This window comes from Vicugna pacos, chromosome 1 (genome assembly GCF_048564905.1).
Source record: "Vicugna pacos chromosome 1, VicPac4, whole genome shotgun sequence".
In the NCBI taxonomy this organism is placed as follows: domain Eukaryota; kingdom Metazoa; phylum Chordata; class Mammalia; order Artiodactyla; family Camelidae; genus Vicugna; species Vicugna pacos.
Window position 1 is genome coordinate 86,608,221 of NC_132987.1, and position 21,683 is coordinate 86,629,903.

The window sequence follows — 21,683 nt, forward strand, 5'->3', positions numbered from 1 at the left end:
TATGATTAATTCAGTTTCCAACACATGACATGGGGAAAAGGGAGAGTCAAAAACCAAAAGGCCTACCGATTCTCACCTTCCCTGGGGACTTTTACTCTCACTCATGATGCTCCTCTGACAAACTTCTTTTCGCTCTTGAGGATCCCCTTCAATGTCACTTTCTCATAGAGGTGTTCCCATATGCTCCACCTGAAACTGCATTCCTTTATGCAAATATGCATTCTATAGCATATTGCAAGGTTCTTTTCAAAATACAAAACACTTGTAATAACTTTCATTTAATGAGATTGTTTTATACCTCCACTCTTTAGTAACTTCCATGAGGGAAAGACTGCATTTCTTTTGCTTAGTACTAAACTCCCTCTGCTTATCAATCTTGGTGCTTGAAAAACATACTTTACATGTTTAGTGATTCAAGGATTGAATTGCTATAGGTTGGAATGAGTCAAAGTTGTTTCTTCTTCCCCCCCCCAGGAGTAAGTGATTTTCACATTCCTGCTGTCCTCTGTCTACTTTTTCCTCAGGAAAACCTTCCTCTGACTGACAAATCTAAGTTTTGAATCTGAAGATCTAAGGTTAGAGTTGATGAGGACCATTAAACCAGTGACACCCACGTGAAGTTGTATTTTAGCTCCTTGTCTTTATGATGACAAAGATTTTGGACCTAAAAAGGACTACTTCAGGTAACTATGTTTAAAATTCTCTTAAAATATATTCCCACGATGATATGTTTGTTTCTAAATCTGCTTTTTTATTTTGTTTTCTAGTTCTTTGTAATAGTATAATTTTCTCTGCCTGAGTAGTTTCCTCATAAGTATTTATATCCTTTCTGTCTGGACTTTACAAGAGTTCTAACCACTTTAGAAAATGCATTACTTCTAGAAATGATGGTTGAATAACAATGTAAACACTGTCTACCATATATGGGTGTTTCTATTTAAAAACCTCGGTTATAGTCTATGTTGAAAAAATCACATATGCTGTTGGTCAGTCCATTATTTATTATGCCAGAAATATTTTCAGTAATATCTTTTTTCTTATCATCCCATTTATAATTGCACAGATGCTTCTTTTTTTCCCACAAAATCACTTAAATAACATTTCAGATTAAGCAAAATCAAAGAGATAAAATCTGTATTGCCACCTGGCTCCAGGAAAATTGAACATTGATTTTATCTCCTAATTAGGAACTTGGATACAAATGAATGTTAGCATAAAAGTAATGAGGAAAAAAATAGATTATTATTTTATTCTAAAAAGTAAATAAGCAGAAATATGATTGAATTTATGACATAATATACCTCACTTTAAATGCTAGAAAATGAGGAATTTCCTTTTATAAGATGCTTATCTTTTTACTCAGCAAATCATTGAAAGTAAAATAAAGCAGTCCTCAGAATAAAACAAATATGATGCTTTTAAAATATTTTTAATTCTCTTTTAAAGCATCTGAGAGCACTTTAGGGGTTTCTGTATTTCTAGTTCTTTATAAAGATATTTCAAAATGCTTATAAATGCACACTAACAAAGATAAAAATTCATTTTAAAAACATTGAGACCTTAATGAGGAAAGGAACTATGGATATGTAAGCACTCTGTGCTCTGTGTGAATTAATCTTCCTAACAACCTCCCCCTTATAGACATCCTTACCCCATATTATGAATGAGGAAAATGAGGCTCAAAGTATTTCATTCGTTCAAGTTAAATGGAGCTACAAAATTTGAAAACCACCATTTGACCAAGAATTATGTGCTTCCCTCTTCTGTTGTTCATAACTCAGTCTCCCCTGGAATCATGCATTCAGTCAACAGATGTGTATTGAGTAGCTACTATGTTTAATAACGTACTGTTCTGGTCACCTGAGTGGCACAGGTGGTGGGAGATTCCATTTATAAGCTCACCTTCTCGCTCTTGAAATTGCTGAGAGCTAGGTAATTCTCCTTTATTAATTATCAAACTCCCTCAAATTTGATTCCCTCTTCTGGATAAATACAGCCTCCATGTAGCTGTAGTCAGAAATGGATAAACAGGTAAATCATACCAGTTTTTCTTTTACTATGTACATTTTATTCAGTTTTAAATAAATCAGATGATTGTCATCAAAACACCTAATTCTCCCGCACTTGTGGGGCAGATGTGGATCATTAAACACCTTTATAACTTTTTGTCTGTGATAACCACATACTATGTAACAAGCACTGTGTTGCTGGAGACGCTGAAATATGCCTCAGACGGCAGCTGGGTAAGGGTTTTTAGACGGTAGATTGACAGGGCTTTCTCACTCTCGAATTTCTTTGAAGTGTTAAATGAAATAGAAAAATAAGAAAAGCCAGTTCACTTTTAATAGCATAATAGTTAAAAGCCTAGCGTACCACCAGATACTATCACCAAAAAGCCTCTGCCTTCTGGTTTTCTGTAAATCATCCAAGGGATGCATCTTTTTAGTCAGTATACAGCACAAAATAAGTGCAGACCAATTATCTGATTTTAAAAATGACCCTAGGTCTATCATCTGGTGTATTTGTTTTAGCTGTGAGTCTCATTCACGTATGAAAAATAAATTATCCACCTGGGAATTTAATAGGAAATCTTTGTACTATAAACTCAAAACCAGGTTTATAGAAAGTATATATTTAGTTTAGAATCTTATTTAAATAAAAAGCAAATCCAGACTGATTTCACCAAATTATGTTTTGAACCATTTGCTTATTTCACTTTTAGTCAGTTAACTATAAGGAACCATATTGCAAATGAAGATACACAACTTATTTTCTAGGTATAAAGTAATTACATTTTTTTGCATACCTCAAAGATACTTTTCTATAGTATTGTTGATTTGATTGAGAATTTCCTTTAACACATTACAGTTCCACAACCAAATAAACCTATAGCAACATAACAGGACATCATAACAATGGCAAAATATTACACAAGTGAGAAATAAAATGAGTTTTATTATTATTATGGCAACCACTTTCATACTATTAAAATGTTCAGCCATATTTAGAAAATCAGGCTTCTATGACTTTCCCAACATCTCTCTTCCTATTGGAATTGATGAGATGCATGTGAAATTCTCCAGATGAGCTACTGATAAAAGGCAAGGAAGAAATTTATAAATGCAGGAGTTGACCTGATCTTAAGTAACCAATTAAATCCATAGCAATTAAATTTGATACAAGTTTGTGTTCCCTCAATTTACAACTAACCAAAAGCTTGTATATAAGCCTTCAGTGCATTTACTCATATTTATAAAAACAATGTCTTTGACCTTATATTGATTTGTTACTATTTTTGAGGTTATTATTTCATTTTTCAAAACATTTAAGTTATTGCCTCAATGTAGACATGTGTACATAATTGTATACATCTCTATACTAAATTTAGTTTGAGACATGCCTCAGGCAAACCTGTATGTCTCTGAACATTCCAGATCTCTTAGACTTTATTGATCCATGTTACTGAATATATATTTTTAACATAACTTCAGCTGTATTCCCCTTATGCTTCTTTTTCTTTCAATCCTAAATTTTGGTTTCATAGGTATAAAAGTACCTATTTACGTCATCATTAATTACATCATAACTCTTAGTATTTTTCTTAGAAACAAACTAATCACTGTTTATGAACTATTCTCTAAGAATAAAAACAAAAAGTGAAGCATAGTGACAATCTTTTTAAGCAATACCTGATGATTATTAAACATCAAATTAATTTTATTTGATGACTGTGATGACTGTGGTGACGGCAGTGGTTGTAGCAGTAGTACTAATAGTAGTAGTTTGGTAGTTTAGTGTAGAAAAGGAAAGGTAAGAAAGGAAAGATAAATGTAGGAGAATAACAGAAGAAAGAAAGAGAGGAGGATAAGGGAAAGGGAAAAGGCAGAAGAAAAAGAAAAAGGAGGAATGAAAAACAATATAAATAATGAAGTAGTAGCCATGAATGCCAATTATTAGTTATTAAAAATAGTATGTATGTATTTGGAATCTGTTGCCACTGAAATGATTAAATGCATATGCATAGTCATTCATTCAATTCAAATCAGGAAAAATGCTCATGTTATATCAGTATGCTTTCCGAGTTGATTAAATTTTATGTTGGATTTAATTGAATATTTTAAAATAGTTAATGTGTCTTATTGACTATTACTTTTTATTAGTACATTAGGCCTGTGATTCTAGTCGTCCATTCCAGTGCACCACATTTAACAAGAAGTATGTTGGGGATCTTAAACTTCACAGTGTGAGGACACTGTGCTCTGCCCATGTCTACCAGGATTCCTTGTGCCATTTCTGGGTCCTCCTCTGTGCTTTTACCTCCAAGGGTCTCACCTGCTATTCCTCTTAGGAGGATTGCCCTTCTTCTACCAGAACAACAGAAAAATGGAAGAATTTGGAGTTAAGTTCTCCTAGACTCTGACTCTTCTGTGTGAAGGTGGAGAAACTTTGAGGCAGAACATTCCAGAGCCCCCCTGCTGGAGTGCCCCACTCCTGTCACTGCACTGCCTCCTTCCCTTTAAAGTCCCCCTTCTCATACCCTTACTGCTGCTTCTCAGAAGCATTTTCTTAGCAAATCACCTGTGCACAAATCTTTGTGTCCTGTCTGCTTCTAGGGAACCTGACCTAAAACAACTCTAAAACAAATAAGTGAATGGAGAAATTGAATTTTGGATTTTTTGTGTGAGTGTGTGAAAATCAAAAAAATCTTTAAATGAATCATTGAGAACAGAAAGTACTTAAAATGAATATAAGTAAAAGCCCATATTGACTTAATTTTTCCTGCTAGTACTGGCCTGGGTGTTTGGAGCTGAAGGTGTTTGTTTCAGTGGCTCAGGGATAGAGAGGAGGTTGTTAGTTTTTATTATTACCATAAAATACGAACACTGAAAATTACAGAAACATCACAGTTGGAAATTGAAAGTAATGAAAAAGTTGGTGGTAGTTATAATATTATAAGGCAACATTTTAACTACTGTTATACAAAGACAAAATAAATCAATCATCTTAAAGAGAGTTGTGTGCAATGTGTATGTGTGTATAATAGAAATGACTAGATCTGTGTTCACACCATTCAATGTGCAGTAACTTTTACATATAACTTTACAATACATATTTTGATTTCATTTGAAAAAAATGAAAGTGAACTTGCCTATGTATGGAGATACAAGTATTATTTCTGTCTCCTCAATTTCCAGTTGTAAAGTTTTAATATTTTTGGCAGACATATTCAAAAATATTATTAATATTTACATTTGGCACAGTCTATAAAAAATAATTACTTGGACATGGTACATAATCTGTATTCTTTACTAGGAAACTTGGTGTCATATGTTTCACACAAATTAGCTTTTAGCCAAGAGTGACAAATGCATAGGATCCTAATTCTTATTAGGGAAAGAGAAAAAGCAGATTTTAGGATTTTAGAAAGTGAAACAAAGAATTGTTTGTCCTATGTAATAAGGAAGTCCAGGGATAAATCTGGCTTCAGACACAGCTGGACTCAATATATAATATCAGGACAATATTCTTTTATATCCCTTAGGTCTGCTCCCCCTATCCCCATTCCCACAACCTTGACCTGATTCTCAGGTGGGCTGTTTCTATTCAGTAGTAAAAATAGTGACCAGGAGTACCAAATTCTATCAGATAAGCAACTCTGTAGAAAGTCTGTGACTTTATCCCACAGGCTCAGCATAAACCCACGTATGATTTTATCAACTTAGGAGATCACATAGAGATTTAATCACTGGTCTGTAAAGGGGATGCAGGTAACCTAACCTAACCTGAACCACATACACTAGGAGATGGAGAAGCTGTACAATCAGGTGAAGGGGCAATGGGTAGCATGTAGATAAAAGCAAAACATGTTTGGGTTAGTATCAGACCTAGGATGTCACCACATTAAAGATCTATCTTAAAGTTACCACACAATAGAGTGTTCTCATGTATCCAAGAAATTGATTGAGAGCCAAGAAGAAATCACACAGGAGAAACCCAGAAATTGGAAGAAAATGGTCAATGTGTATTGACTCTGCAAGTTAGTGTGTTCAGTCTTACTGAGAAAATTTGCAGTTGAGTGAATCTGACAAGACTGAGGAATTTTTTTTTCTTTTCTTCTTTTTAAACTTCTAAACTGACACTCCTTATCAGCTCTCTTAATCTTTTATCTTTATGTACATATCAGGATGTACAACAGTGATGACTGTAGTTTAACTATTTTCAAATGTACATCATTTATAATAGATTGTGAGTGTTTTATAACATAGATTATAGTTTATTCACTTAATTCATTATTTTATCAATCCATTTGTCTATTTGGCAAATTCATATTCATTAATTGCTTACCAGGTTTGGGGAACTATTTTTAAGGTACGACATGAAAACTTGTTTTCTCTTTTTGAAGATTTCAATGTCTAATTACAAATATCTGAGCAAGGGCCATATTCCACCATTTTCACTTTTGTAATTCATTATTTCACACATATGTGATGTGGCACATAGTAAATGCTACAGATGTTTCATAAATGAATAAGTAAATGCAAATTCAAAATATGATTATCAAACATATTTTCTATATATAGGTAATTGAAAATACACAAAACATTTAAAATACATTCTAATAAAATCATAATTTTCCTTAAAAGGTTAGACTTAACACTAATTTATATAATTAATTAAATATTTAATTACCATGTATATTCTTTTCTCCTTTATTTTAAAAGGAATTTCATGGAGTGGCTTGCATAGCTTCTGTGAATTCAAAAATCTGTACTAAGCTAAAATGATGAAGTATTTTTGTAAGAAAATGTATTCTAGTGGCATATAGAGATATTGAAATAATTTTTATTATTCTTCTGTAAAAATATACTACTGAAACATCTATAGACAAGATCACTAAAAATTGCCTTTGATGGTATAGAAAGCACAGGTATCTATAATTTCACATTTTGGTGCTCAATTTACCTTCATACCATTTTACTCAACATAAAAAGTAATTTATAGTAGATGAGTGTAAGTTCAAGGAGAAATAGTTCAAAATTAATTTCATAAGGTTGATAAATGCTAATACATTATATATATTTACCAAAATAACTAATTATATAAAATTTGTGTTTTTTTAATTCACTGTATCCAGGAGAGAGCTTAGGTGAAGTGAAAATAAGTAAATAAATAAATATTTAATGAATGAGATATCACTTTTAATTAGATCATGCTGTGAAGGAGCAGTAAAGTAAAACTGGAGTATTGAAAAATGAGAATTTTCAGAAGCCAGTTTTGGATATGAAAAACAATGCTGGTTGTATATAGCAAACAAGGTATTTTGGGGTATATATTCTTTGTTTGGGCTATCATAACAAAATACCATAGGCTGCATGATTTAAACATAAATTTATTTCTCACAGTTTTGGAGGCTGAAAAGTCCAAGATTTAAGGTCCAGCAGGGTGTGGTTTCTGGAAGGTCTTTCTTCCTGGCTTACAGATAGCCACTTTGTCATCACTGGCCATTCCTCTGAGTATGCACTGAGGGGACTGTGGGGCAGAGCGGGAGAAAGAGAGACAGTGTGAGCTTGGATCCAGGCCCCACTTAATGACCTTATTTAACCTTAATTACTTTGTTAAAGGCCTTAGCTTCAAATATAACCATATTGGGGGTTAAGCCTTTAACATAAGAACTTTGAGGAGATACAAACATTCAGTTAATAATAATAAGGTACTTTGGTTATATTCCTACTTTTCCTTTCCTATGAAAGCTTCTTAATGTGTTAGTCAGTCTAAAAATAATTAGAGAAAATCCAATTTTCTATAGTAAGCAGGGTGACTTTAGTTAATAATACTGTATTGAATATAGTTAATATATTATATTGAATATTTGAAAGTCGCTAAGAATCTAGATAATCATGATGAAAAATTTGTAACTATGTTTGGTAATCTATGTTAACTAGACTTATTTTGATGATCATTTTGCAATATATACAAATACAAAATGATTATGTTATATACCTGAAATAAGCAAAATGTTATGTCAATTATACCTCAAAAAAAAAGACAAAATCAAATTTTCTCATTTAGCACACTGAATTTAAAAGTTACAGTTTTATGCTATTATAGAAAATAATGTTGATTCCATCTATATAATAGTATTGAAGTCCATAAATATTTTTTGCAGTTTATTTGTCCCTAAAACTTTTCTTTAAAAATATTGGAAAACTTTTATGAAAAGTTTGGACACAGAATACTGTCTGCTGTGAGATAATGGAAAATATATATTGCCCCTGGTTCCTGACACAGAACTCGTGAAACCTTGTAATTTCCTGGGTGATAGGAATGTCTGTGTTCTAGTGAGACAATTTTGTGGGGACTTCTGGATAACTCCTGGATGGAGGATGGTCGCTGGAAGACTAAGCCATGATTAGAAGCTCGAAATTTTCAGCCCCACTTACTCATTCTTTTAAGAAGGAAGAAGGGCTGAAAATGGAGTTAATGCTGTTCTGATGAAGCCTCCATAAAAATCCCACTAGTAATGGGTTTGGGTGCCTCCAGGTTGGTGAATACTCGGAGGACATGGTAACTCCCCAGCCTATTCCCATGTGCCTCACTCCGCTCATCTCTTCCGTCTGGCTGTTTCACTGTATCCTTTATCAAACCCTTTTATAATAAACTGGTAAAAGTAAGTAAAATGTTTCTCTGAGTTCTGTGAGCTGCAGCTGCTCTTGCAAATTAATTGAAGCCGAGACAGGAGTGATTGGAACCTCTAATCTATAGCCAGTTGATCAAAAGCCTGTGTGACAATCTGGACTTCCATCTGGCATCTGGAGTGGGGTGGAGGGTAGTCCTGCAGGATTGAGCCCTTAGTCTGTGGGATCTTACACTGTCTCCAGGTAGATATTGTAAGATTTGTGTTACATTGTAGGGCACCCAGTGAGTGTCTTAGAGAACTGTGTGGGAAAAACTTCCTATTTGGTGACCTGGAGTGAAGAGTTTTCTGTGAGTAGTGAAGGAGACTCCCAGGCAAGAAATACACAGTAGGGAAGAACTGAGGTTTTCCCCTCAGGAAGGAAAAAACTGAGGTTTTCCTTTTTAACCATAATTTCAGTTTTCATACAAATTCAGAATTTCTCCATTATCTTGGGAAATGGAGGAGTCATCTTTGGTTGTTACAGAGAATACTGGAACTGAGAATCAATAAATGCAGTTTTTACCCTCAGGCTTTATACCCCTAGAAAGTCGTTTCATTTCCCAGCCTCCTCAGTTAAAGAAGCCAGACACACAAGGTGCTTTATCTTTTAGTCTCTGGTTTTCCAAAACAGACTCATGAATATTCCTTAGATTCTGCTTTCTTTTCCTGTTCTCTGCCTTGCTCTGTTCCTGTGGATTTGGAAATTCCATATTCCAAAGATAATTTTTATGCATGTTATGTCAGCCCTAATTTTTAAAGGAACCTTTGCAAGATCCATAGCCCTGGTGGCCATTCAGCTGCTTAGAGCATAATGATATTTCCCGAATGTGAACTCAGCAGCTTAGCGACTGACCCTGTGTTTTTCAGTTTTCAGTTGTTAACTTCCCAAATCAGATCTTTTATAGTACTCCCTCCTCTGCCCCAGTTTTTACAGTTTCTCTCCTTGGTTTCTGTTCCACTAGAGGTCTCCCTACATTCTGGAAAACCAAAAGCCTGCCTCCAAATCCTGCCCACGTGGCACCTGGTCTCCTTGTTCTCTCCATTCTCAACGGTGCAGAAGCATGTGGTGACGTGACCCTACACCCCCATTAGTAGTTCTTCTAACAGATTATTAGTAATCCTATGGATTACCTGCATCCATGCCCATAAATTCTGAATTTATTGTAAGTCTGAGTCCTACCCAACTAGCTATAGTCTTTGGACCCCGGGATCAGCATTGATCCCTTCTGTGCAGACTCCTCCTGATCTCAAAATCTTTGCAAACAAGTCTTCACCTCTTTAGAGGCATTGCTACACTTTCCTGCCAATTCTTAAGGTGTAGGCCACCTCCTCGAACAAACCACATTCGATGTGATGATGTGCAAACCCAGAAAATATTTAATTTATGAATTTTTTGTTTGTTCTCATTATTCCATAACACTTACCAACATAATGCCTTTTTAAAAATTTTCTTTGTTAAATGTTTTCTCTCTTTCTGGGATAATTTGCTTGCTCAACAGTTGATGAGAAAGATATCTCCACATTAAGAAAGGTTAAAAAAGGAATAGTATATAAATATCATACTTAAAGCATAGTTTTAGTGTTTTTATTTATACTGATCCTTTTAAATTTCTTTGTACTGTTTGATGACTTGTGGTATAATTATAGGTAAAATATATAAAAATAACTTTTCACTTATTCGTATCACCTGTCTTATTTTAAACATACAGACGTTACTTAATTGTATGCACATGATTTTACTTTTGCAAGAACATTCATATTATTGGAGAAGTATAGACCCAGTGTTAAGCAATTTTTATCTATGGATAGAGAATAATATATGATAAATAAATTGTTGAATTTGTGACTTTCTGTAACTTCTAATTTTCTATATGGGGAATAGATTTCCTTTGTAATCAGCAAGTGATATATAATAATGTTTCAATGTAAAAAAACAGGATAAACATAAAGTATTTTTTGATAGACTATCATAGAATATATTTATGTTTAGGACTAAATCATCATCATGCTGTAATAAACACTTATAATATATATGGTATATTCTAGTAACAGAAGAAATGACAAAAATATTTGAGCTAGCTTTTTAATAGTTTTTAAATTTTAATTTTTTAAAATTGAGGTATAGTTGACTTACAATGTGTCAGGTATACAGCAATGTGATTCACAGATATATATATACACACACATATGTATGTATTCTTTTTCAGATTCTTTCCATTATAGGTCATTACAGGTCATTCCCTGTGCTATACAGTAGGTCCTTGTTAATCTATTTTATGTAAAGTAGCATTTATCTGTTAATCCTAAATCTCAAATTTATCAAAAATAGTTTTTTCAAAAAAAAAGTGCAGACATCTTGTGAGCTGCCTTAATAGATAAAAGTGAAAAACTGCTTATGTAACTTTGCACATAATATATATCTTCATTAGGAAGTGATTCTTTATTCCATGTCTCTTTGCTAATTCCTTTAGAATTGTTTTTTCTTCATTTTAAAGCAAGTTGATTTTTATATTTTTCAGTAACCATGAATTTGTATGGGGACACCATAGAATGAATCTATGATGAACCCTCTCCACCAAAAAAAAAAAAAAAAAAAAAGAAAGTAAAGAAATAAATATAATGACTTCCATTCACTATACCACAAACACAAGAGACATTTACTGTATGACACACTGGGGATCCTATGTTGAACAAGGCATGTTGACTCTTGCAGAGTAAACAGCACTGTAGAATGAATTAAATGTGAAAATACATGCAATGTTCACAGAACCTAAACATTGCATGGCTCACAGGTTTGATATGATACAGTTTTGTTGCTGAAACATAGGTTTGTGGTTTGCTTAAATACCTATCACCGATAATACTAACTGAAGAAAGAATTGTAAGTTTTCAATGAAGAGAGAGGTTCGGTTTGCATAAAGTGAATTTAGGTTACTGATGGGCTTTTAAGAATAGGGATGTGGTTAATTAGACATATTCTTCCACAATTTAGGAAGAAACTGGGAGTTGTAGATTTGAATATCTACAAGAGTATTTGTTGAATCCATTAGTTTAAATTTACTGAAGATGAGACATTTAGATAAGAAAGTAAAGGGAATTGACAGCATCCTAGAGATTTAAACATCAAGAGGAAAAGAAATAGTTAAAATAAAATTGACTGCAAAATGGTCTTCAGTCAATGTAGAACGTACTTGAGCAGACAAAGGTGTCTGAAAACCAAAGGAGAAAATTTCAGGGACATAGGTCAACATTGTTTTATAAGCAAAGTAAATATAAACTTTCACTATTCCACACATATAAGTGTGTTATATATTTGCCGTTGAATCAACGTTAATAATTTTTATTTTACGTTAACTACTACCCTATTGGAAATAATCCAGAGTAATAATTGATACATATTTTATACAAAAATTTACCCTAGAGTGCTAGAAGTCTCTAGGGGTCTTCCTAGTTACCTCTGTAGAAGAGTGTCATGGCCATGATCTGCATATAGAATAACCTGTCACCCAGGAACACAGCCAAACTTTCAACTCTCACAGCCAGAGAATCTCTGGTGAGAACTGGGGTCCAGGATCCATCTTCCAGTGACGTTAGATTTGGGGCTAATTGTACTATGGTGGAGCTCTGGGACACAAACTGTAAAGAGACTCTGGGAGAGTTAGTGTTATTGTTCAGGGCAGAAAAACATGAATGCCAAGCGATTAGGTATAGTTTGTTCAAATGTGCAGTCAAATTATGGGCAGTCAACATATCTTTAAATTAGATGCATTTAAAACTGCTAGTGATAAATCCTGATGAATATGTGGATTTGGGGAATGGAATAAATGAGAGGCTATCACATATAATAAAAGCCTTATTTTTTCCTTCATTGCTGTATTAATAGATTTAGAAAATTAACACTGCATAATTTTGTTGAAATTAACTAAAGCCTTGGCTCAACTGCTATTACTGAAATAAATATATACCCTGGAGAGTACACATAAGTGTTTATGTCCTTGAATATCAGATGTAAGAGATCAGGAAAACTATCAAAGGGGGAAAAAAGATTGATTTTAACAATCTTTCTTCTTTTTAAGATATATAATGAAAGTAAAAGTTTTTCCCTCTTTCTCTTTTACTAGAGGTTATCTTAATAAGAAAAATAATCAATGTAGGAAGTTTAACAGAATATGGAGCAGTGAGAAAGAAAAAAATAAAGTTGAAAAATAGAAAAAAGTACTTCTCTTTGGATAGATAGGTAGATACACATATTTGAAAAGGCATAGATTTTCTTTTTAAATGTAATTTGCAATGATTACATCATGCATCAATTATATACCCATTTAATAGTCATTAATTAAAGTTCTTCTATGGAAGCTGTTCTAAATTGCATAAAAGCTCAAAACTCAATGACTCTGGGACTTAATCGTGTACTTACAATTGAAGGGTTTCACCATGTCCATCACTTTCATGTGACAGGTGTTGCTTGTCACAGGACTACAGCCCTTCCAGATGCTAACAACCTTGATCTCTATGTTAGACATACTATGTGGGAAGTTGTAAGAGTGTGGCTGCTGCATGGTTCACAGGCCTTAACTGCTTTAGGGACATACGTAGGCAGGGCATTGATTAAAAGGACTTTGTGTGCTGAAAAAGCAGCTGTGGACAGATGTCTCATGCCAGTCAGAAGTAAGAAAAACACATGTGTCTTCTCAGCAAAGGCCATGGACATATATACATCTAGAGGAGCAGAGGATCACTGGCATCACTCAGGAGCCATGCTGCTCTGGGACCTGGGGCCAAGTAGGCTAGTCAGTGCAGACTCCCTCCACTCCAAGGGCCACTCTGGCTCTGTTCCTTTGGACCCTAATCCACCCTTCTCCCTTACTCCCAATAACTCTGATCCTCTGGGGGCTGGGTGCATGGTTTACTTGTCCTCTACTTTCTTTTTAACCTGTTGGTTAAAAGTATCTCCTAGCTATTCTGCTTCCTTTTGGATTATTTTCTTTCCCAGCAAACCAAAAATTCAGCTTTTACAATTTCCATTTTGTTATCAGAAGCGTATATTTAATGTTAAAAAGATAATAAAACCCTGAATACTCACTGTTTCTTTCTCTTTGTTTTTCGGATAAAACAATTCTGTTTCTCTGGCTAGGTGATGTGGAGGATCTGAACAACTACACCTACAGTAATTCAACTTGAAAGGCATTTGCAAGTGGCTTTGATCGTCAGAATGTCTGGGTATTCTATTGGCATTTAGTGAGTAAAGGATTCTAAAAACCCTGAAGTGCGAACCACAGAACCAAGAAAAGTTATTCCAGCCAGAATAACAATACCATTTCTACTAGAAAATATTGAAAAGGAAGGGGCTGCTTCCAGAAATTGTAGTAAAGAAAAATACAGCAGTAAATACTTGAGAATATTTCCCTACACATTATAGTAATCCTAGAATATTGTAGAAAACTATAGAGATCGTTATAGATACGATATTTTATAGAGATTAAAAGAGGTAGAAATTCACCTATTTCATCTGGAAGTGTAGCTCATGGAAAATTATAAATTTAGAACTTCTGATAAAATATCCTTATTATTCTGTACTAGGTCAATGATGACAAACAGTGAACATGCTTTTAAAACAGACCTTACACAGTGCTGGTTGTAAGTGCTGTGTAATTTTTTAAATTACATGTACAACCTAATAAAAATATTAAGAATAAATTCTGGTGAATACATATACAAGTGAAATGTTTCTCACTTTACACTATAAGACTGAAAAACATGTAGCATAATATTTTGTAGAGCTATTCTTTTTAATCAACCATTTAATTTTCTTGTCACAAAATGCAGTGCTGTAATTTTCTGTTACTGCTGTAATTTTTATTTTCATTTCTTCTCTTTCCATTTTTCCTCTTTAAGAGAAGACAATCCAGTTCTTTCTTTAACTGAGATTAGCTTTCACGTATTGAACAGTCAGTTAAGTATTCAACTCAGTATTCCTTATTTACTCCAGGGTGTTTAAATAAAACTGAAAGAACTACATAGCATAAGTTAGATTTGGAACTGGCCAGCTCAAAGCCTCACCAATTAAAGAACAATTTGAAGTCATTAAAAATTAAATGAAGTGCCAAATGCACTTTTAAGGAGGATTGTTAGCAATTCAATTGTCAATCAAACAATGAATCCTTCTGTAAATTGTGAGAAGAATTTTTGATTTTTTAGGAAAAAGAAAACTTTTTATCTGGTTATTTATTTTTTTAAACACTGAAAGGTTAATATTCCTAATTGTGTTATCATATTTTAGCACATTTGAGCAAAGATGGTAAAACTTGGAAAAACAGAAAAAGTCTGTATCTAACATGTGTAAGCTCTATACCATAGTTCCTATATCACTATGTTAACCTAAAACATTAAACAGCCAGTTGTTTATATTTCAGGAGCAGCAAAGAATTGCAGTTCGAGACATGCAACTATGCCAATCACATGCATAACAAAACAAAAGAGGAAACTCCTTTATAGAGGAATAGAGGAAGCTGAGAATGTTTGTTAAAACAAAAAGTTCATTGGAGAAAACTGAGAGTTCAAAGCATGGTGGCCTTTCATTGGTTGTATCGTGACAGTCTCTCATTGGCTGAGTTGTTGTCAGGTGATGAGAATTTTTTTCTTCCTGCAGTTGGTGGTAGTAAAGTAGTGTCACTACTGGAGATACAATATATGTCTGGAGATGTAAATCATGTCTCTTCCTGTTGGGATCTGCATTGATGTCTTGTGATATGTGTGTGAGAGCTCCCCCTTCTGGCCTCCTGACTCCATCTTAGTAGGGCTTCCCCTTATTAATTTTCACAACTATCGGAAGTAAGGAAACTGAAAAAAGCCAAAAAAAAAAAAAAACCAAAACACCCAAATAGTGTCGATGGAGGAAGTAACAATATAGAGATAGAGAAGTGGGTATCTACTGGGAATCAGGCAACTTAGTTTCTCATTCTGGCTTAGTCATAACTGATCCTGACCTCATGTTTTTCTTTTGTGAAAATACATTGAATTAGAGAATGCCTTAAGATCTATTTTAAGACTGAAATTCTGTAGTTTCATATTTTTAATTAACTCTAACAAAAAGAGTGTGAGCCTTGCGTCATAGTAAGCCAGGTTTTCTGGACAGTGATGGTGCATATTCGTGAAATAATCCATGAGTTAAATTTATTTTTTCCCTTTCTGCCACTATATTGTATCAATTCCCTCATAATTTGAGCATCAATATATTGTATTATAATTATTTTTACATGTTTATTTACTCTCAATGAACTGTAAATTCCATGGAGCAAGGAGATATTCAGCTTCTAATGTGTGTCTAACGCAGTGGCATAAAGTAACAAACTGGACTAATAGTCATAGGAATTGTATTAATTGAGTCGTGGGTAAAAATAAAAGTTATTATCAGGTAGAAAACTTGAATATTCCTTGATGTTGACTAAAATTTTTCTTAGATCATGGTGACTTCTGTATCAGAAAGGACGTGGAAGCTCTGTTTCAACTTGCTGGAGTGTTTTTATTTTTTTAAAGACAAATTCAGCATTTATCTTGTCAGCAGTTCCAGAACAGTAATCAAAGACTGAGATCAAGATAAGAAGTGGTTAAGCTAAAGAAAAGACTGCTATATCCACAGAGAGATTAGGATTTCAGATTGATTTCACCTATTGGAAGACAGGAAAAGGGCACTGAATATCTGGCAGTGGTGTAGTTTGAAAGCCATTTTCATAATACAGACATTTGTTTACACAGCTTGTTTTGTCCTTGTATTTTTCCCAAACCAAAATTACACATCAAAAGCATATTGCTGCAGCATCTGCATGTTACAAAGGTTGCTTTCAAGTTTTGATAATTGTAAGACTGATTTCTAGCTCATTTGTTATCATAGCAACATGCATTACCAGTTTCCCAATAATGGAAGTACAGTTGGCAAAATGTTCACACGTAATTACATTCTTCTATTGAATGCACAAAACAGTCTTATATTTTAACTGCTGTAATTTTACTGTAATTGTATCAAAGTTTCACACAGAAGCTTTGATATGTGAAGGATCTTGATGAATGACCCAATATTGAAAATACGTATTTGCTAGCTGCAGTGAATACTCAAATATCCTCTTAACTTTAACCTGTTAAAACACCACTTTCACCAAGACTCAAATTGGACATCTTCTCATGAGTGGTAAGAAGGAATGGAGGACAAAGGGTGTGAGCACAAGCGATAGCCTGCAAACCCCAAGAGACATTGTATTTTGGGCAGATCTTGCTGTTTTCCTTCTACCACAAGAGCTGCATGTCCCCAAAAAGAGCTTCTCATTGCATCTGGGACCCCAGTATAAGAAAACCTGAGGAACAAAGTAGCCAGCAACTGACAAGCAAGTAAGTGATGTTTGTCACTGTTAGCCACTAAGATTTTGGGGTGGTTCATTACTGAAAAGATGATTCTGACATAGAGCCTGACTTCCTTACACCATGACAACAAGGTCCAGCTTAACTTGTATCATTATCTCCCTTAAATTCCACTAGAAAATAAAAAGGAATTCAGTTTTCTTCTGGATTTATCTATTTTTATACATAGGAAAATAAAGACTAAAAGTTTGACGCCCTGGCATTTAAACTAATAAGACACTATTATGGGACACACATAGTATTCAACTCAAATACAAGCTTTGTCTTCCCTATGTATGTGATATATTTTCATTATTTTTCCAAATATTTCCTAATTTCCTTTTTCTTTTTTTAATCTTAATTTCATTTGTGACTTATTTAGAAATAGATTGTTTAATTTCAAATATTTGGGATTTTCTAAACATCTTGCGTATTTTGTTTCCTAGTTTAATTCCTGATGGTAGTAGAGTATTTCAAACTTGTCCCATTTGTTTTATGGCCCAAGGTAAAGACTATCTTGGTGAATGAACAATGAACACACTTGAAAAGTGTGGATTCTGCAACTACTGGGTGTAGTGTCCTATAAATGTAAATTAGATCAAAGTGGTTGAGAGAGTTGTTCATATCTTTTATATTTTAGTCTCCTCCTTTTTTTGCTTGCTGAGAGAGAAGATTGCCAAAATCTCTGTGGTTGTAAATTTGCCCATTTCTCCTTAAATACCTTTAATTTGTGGCTCATGAAACTATTGCTAGGTGCATACATGTTAATGATTGCTGGCCTTCCTGACAAATTGACACTTTCATCATTATGAAATACTCCATTTATCTATGGTAACATTCTCTGTCTTGAAGCTTATTTATTTGATATTAATATAGCCACTCCAGTCTTTGTAGGCTTATTGTTTCTCCAGTGTATCTTTTTCCATCATTGTATTTTCAGTCTATACTTTTGACTTTATAGTATTTCTCGTTTGTTTAAAGTGCACATTTTTAACATTGATGACTGCTTTGCCTATGCTTTTTTTCTTGACAAACACTGCATTTTACAGTCACCACATTAATGCAGTTTGAGCATAAGAGTTAATAATTTAAAATAAACAGCTAGAGAAATACTAATTGTAGGACAGAAATAAAAAATAATCAGGAAGTATTAGTATTCTCTCTCTTTCTCTGTATCTCTCTCTCTCTGTCTCTCCCTCTCTCTCCCTCTCTCTCTTTTTCGTTTTCTCTCTATCTGCCAATATGATTCCTAACTCTGGAAACTTACTGAACTTAGAAGGAATTCGGGTCTTTGAAAGAATCATAGTCATAAATATTTTGACTTGCACTCACCTATCACCAGCTGGTAATGTGATAATTTAGTTGTACACATTTGACCAGGAATTTATATAATTTTACTATTTCTTTTGCTTTTATGATAAATCTTGCATACCTGAAAATGAAAAAAGATTATGCATTTATGCATGTATACAGTTACATATATATTAGCTGGAAGTATATGATATTTTACTAAGTACATTTACTAAAATTAAATTATTTGTTAATATTCTATTAGACTATTTCATTTTTTTGAAATGAAGGCTTTTTTCTAACATTGAGTTAAGATCAAAAGCATATTTCCAAGTAATATTCATATTTCAAAATAGTATGTTAACATTTCCATTTCCATTTCTCTCAGCTAATGCTGCTAGATGAGTAATTTTGAATGAAATCATTATGTTGTGATGTTTTATGTTATATTCTGGTATTGCTTTTGGAAAACAGAAGTGCTTGTGAAATTTCACATTAGCTGCTTTATAGTGTTATTTATTATTGATATGGTCTCAATTGAATTTACATTTAGTTTATGTTACTTTCTTGATAACAAATATATATATGTGTGTATATATATACATATATACTGAACTGTTTTCTTCTTTAAATGTTCTAAGTAAAATGCTCACCATAGAGTTCATGCATAGTTCAAGTTCAAGTTTGGTTTTTCAAAATAATCTTATGAAATAATATCTGCAATGCCAGGAAATGTGTTTTCTATTTTAATAATATGTTTGTGTACGTGGTTTAGATTTAACAACTCAATATAACCCAAAAAGTACAAAAATTTATAGACAACTAATTGCACTTAATTTCCTGCATTTTCAAAGGTATAATCGAGTAGTTTTCTATTATTCTATTTTTGTAGATTAACACAGCTATTATTATACAAATGTTAAAAGGGTTTTATAAACAAATTAATGTGAAAAATTTAATTGAGAGATTGATAATAGCAGTTACATAATTATTCACTTTGTTCCTGAAGACATTATAAAACCTTTTTTCAGTCAACACTGTATTATAAATTTTTTACAGTCCAGTATTTTTTAATTTTAAATTCAACAAACATAAAATTGATCTGTCCAAATACCATGAAACTTTTAATCTGTATCTATCTTCTTCAGCCTAGTAATGAACAGTTTAGGACTGCTCTTGTCCATTAGTCTTTGAGTAGCCCTAGGATATAAAGATTTATCTGGTCTGGCTACCAAATGCTCTGACCTAGTCTCATTTAAATCATTCCCTCATATGTGTTTTTAAATATGTTTAAACAAAAGCATTATTTATACTTCAAATTGTAACATCAATTTTCTATAGATTTACAATTTTTATTTAGAACTTCTGAAATTAAAAGTAGTAACTGTTGTTTTTTTCCATGATGATCCTTAACACCAAAAATAATAGCATTCTCCTATATTTGACTTCACTGATATTAATCTGTTTATTTGCCATCATATTGAATCTTTCATAAACACATCCATTTCCAGAATCCCTAACTGCAGATTCACCCGTCATGATAACCAGTCTAAAACTAATCTGAAAAAATGCTGAATTAAAGCTTTGTTTTCCTGGTGATCTGGCTTGGTTTTTCAGAGAGATGAGGTGCCCTTTGGATTCAGAATAATGAAATTAAGCTTTCCTCGGATTAAACACTAGCCAAATCCCATCAAAAGGGTCCAATCAAAATCTTTAGGCCAACATGTACAAAACTACTATGAAACACGTGAATAAAAACCAAAGAATCCTCACTTGGGTTTGCATTAAAGGGCAGAAGGTGGTGTTTGGAAAACATTTTTGAGTTTCTGTAATAAGTAGAGATGTGTGTAGAAACAGGAATGGGACAATTTATGGCAAGGAGAAATTTGTTTGCACTGTCCCTGAAACCTCTTTTATGAGTCAGGAAGATGTTAAGAACTCTAACTTGATTTGGGAGTAGGCAAAGTCATAATTTAACCCAGTGCACCTGGAAGATATCATAAATGCATATTCTGTCAAAGGAACAACTTGAAACCTGCTGCTAAGTTCAGAAATTCTCAGAGAAGATTCCTCAAATTTTTCCAGAATTTCTTCTTGAAACAAATCTGTGCATTTTGAAGGATATTATCTTCAGGATGTGATATATTTACTTTTGAGTTTGATTCTTCGGTGTGAATTTAAATTAAAAACTTGAGTTCTATAGATCTTGAAATAGAGGATGGAGCCACAATGGAGGAGAACATTTTAAAGATTATTTGTTTGCCATTTAAACAAACAGTCCATTGAAGAATATTCAACATTTGATTTTCAGTCAGCAGGTTAGAAAAGAGTACTGAAACTGTTTAAGTATGTTAACTCCAAAATGAGTTATTACAGTTCAAAGTTGAGTCAACATGTCTAAAAATATTTAATTATATATATAAAAAATTCCAACCTAATGCCAGGTCAAAAACCAAACTTATTTACAATGTCATGATAAAGCTTGAACTTACAAGTAAATCTAGTTTAGTAAAACAATTTAATACAAATAGAAAAATTTATAATTGCATATTTTCAAGCAAACTTCATTTCTTTGCTTTAGTTACTTCTACCAAATTAAATTCGGTAGACTTTTAATTTAGGATCTTCCTGTAGAGTGCAATAAGTTTTAAAATAAACTATCATTTAAAAAGACAATGTACTTTAAATTTACATTTGAAAACATATCATTTGGGTTCAGCATTTTGCCCTAGAAATGTGTATTTTTGCAATGTGCATATGTGATGCATCTCTGTCACAGACAGATGTGTCTGAGAGAAGTAGGTGTTTGTATGTTTGTATTTCTTATTTATTGATGTGCTACCAGTCTTTCCTATGTAATATGCAATTAAAATTTAAATGTTTTATACCCTTGAATATGTTAATGTTTTATAAAAAATCACTATTATGTGTTAATATAATAAATGTTTTGTAGAATATTGGATTCCAAAAGAAATTATATAATTGATAACTAAAGAGAAATAATTGGATAGTAATATCTAATTGGAAAAAACTGAGTCATTCATCTGTTATTTTAGTAACCTCTAAATCCTCTTCTGAGTTGTTCTCTGTTCACAGACAGCTAGCTACTGAGAGGAATCATACCTTCCCAGGCAGTTCATTCCTTCTTTTTTTGTACTGTTCAAATTTTCAACTTATTTTCATAAACTTATATCTGAGATGATTCCAAATAATAATAATTACATGTATTTCTTGATTTCCCTCTTTCACATGATAATCTTGCAATTATTTGCCAAGAGTTGCACATGAACCTTCAGAATCTGGACTAAACACCATATACCACAAA

The 21,683-nt window shown here is 33.0% G+C and overlaps 1 non-coding gene across 8 annotated transcripts in view; it reads left to right on the plus strand.

Annotated features, from left to right (window-relative positions):
* Nucleotides 1-21,683, plus strand: part of LOC116277668 (uncharacterized) — a 299,305-nt gene that overhangs the window by 17,537 nt on the left and 260,085 nt on the right. For all 8 annotated transcript variants that reach the window (XR_012075489.1, XR_012075482.1, XR_012075484.1 and 5 more), the window contains one exon: nt 525-683. This is a non-coding gene — a transcript (uncharacterized protein). The remainder of the gene's footprint in view (nt 1-524; nt 684-21,683) is intronic.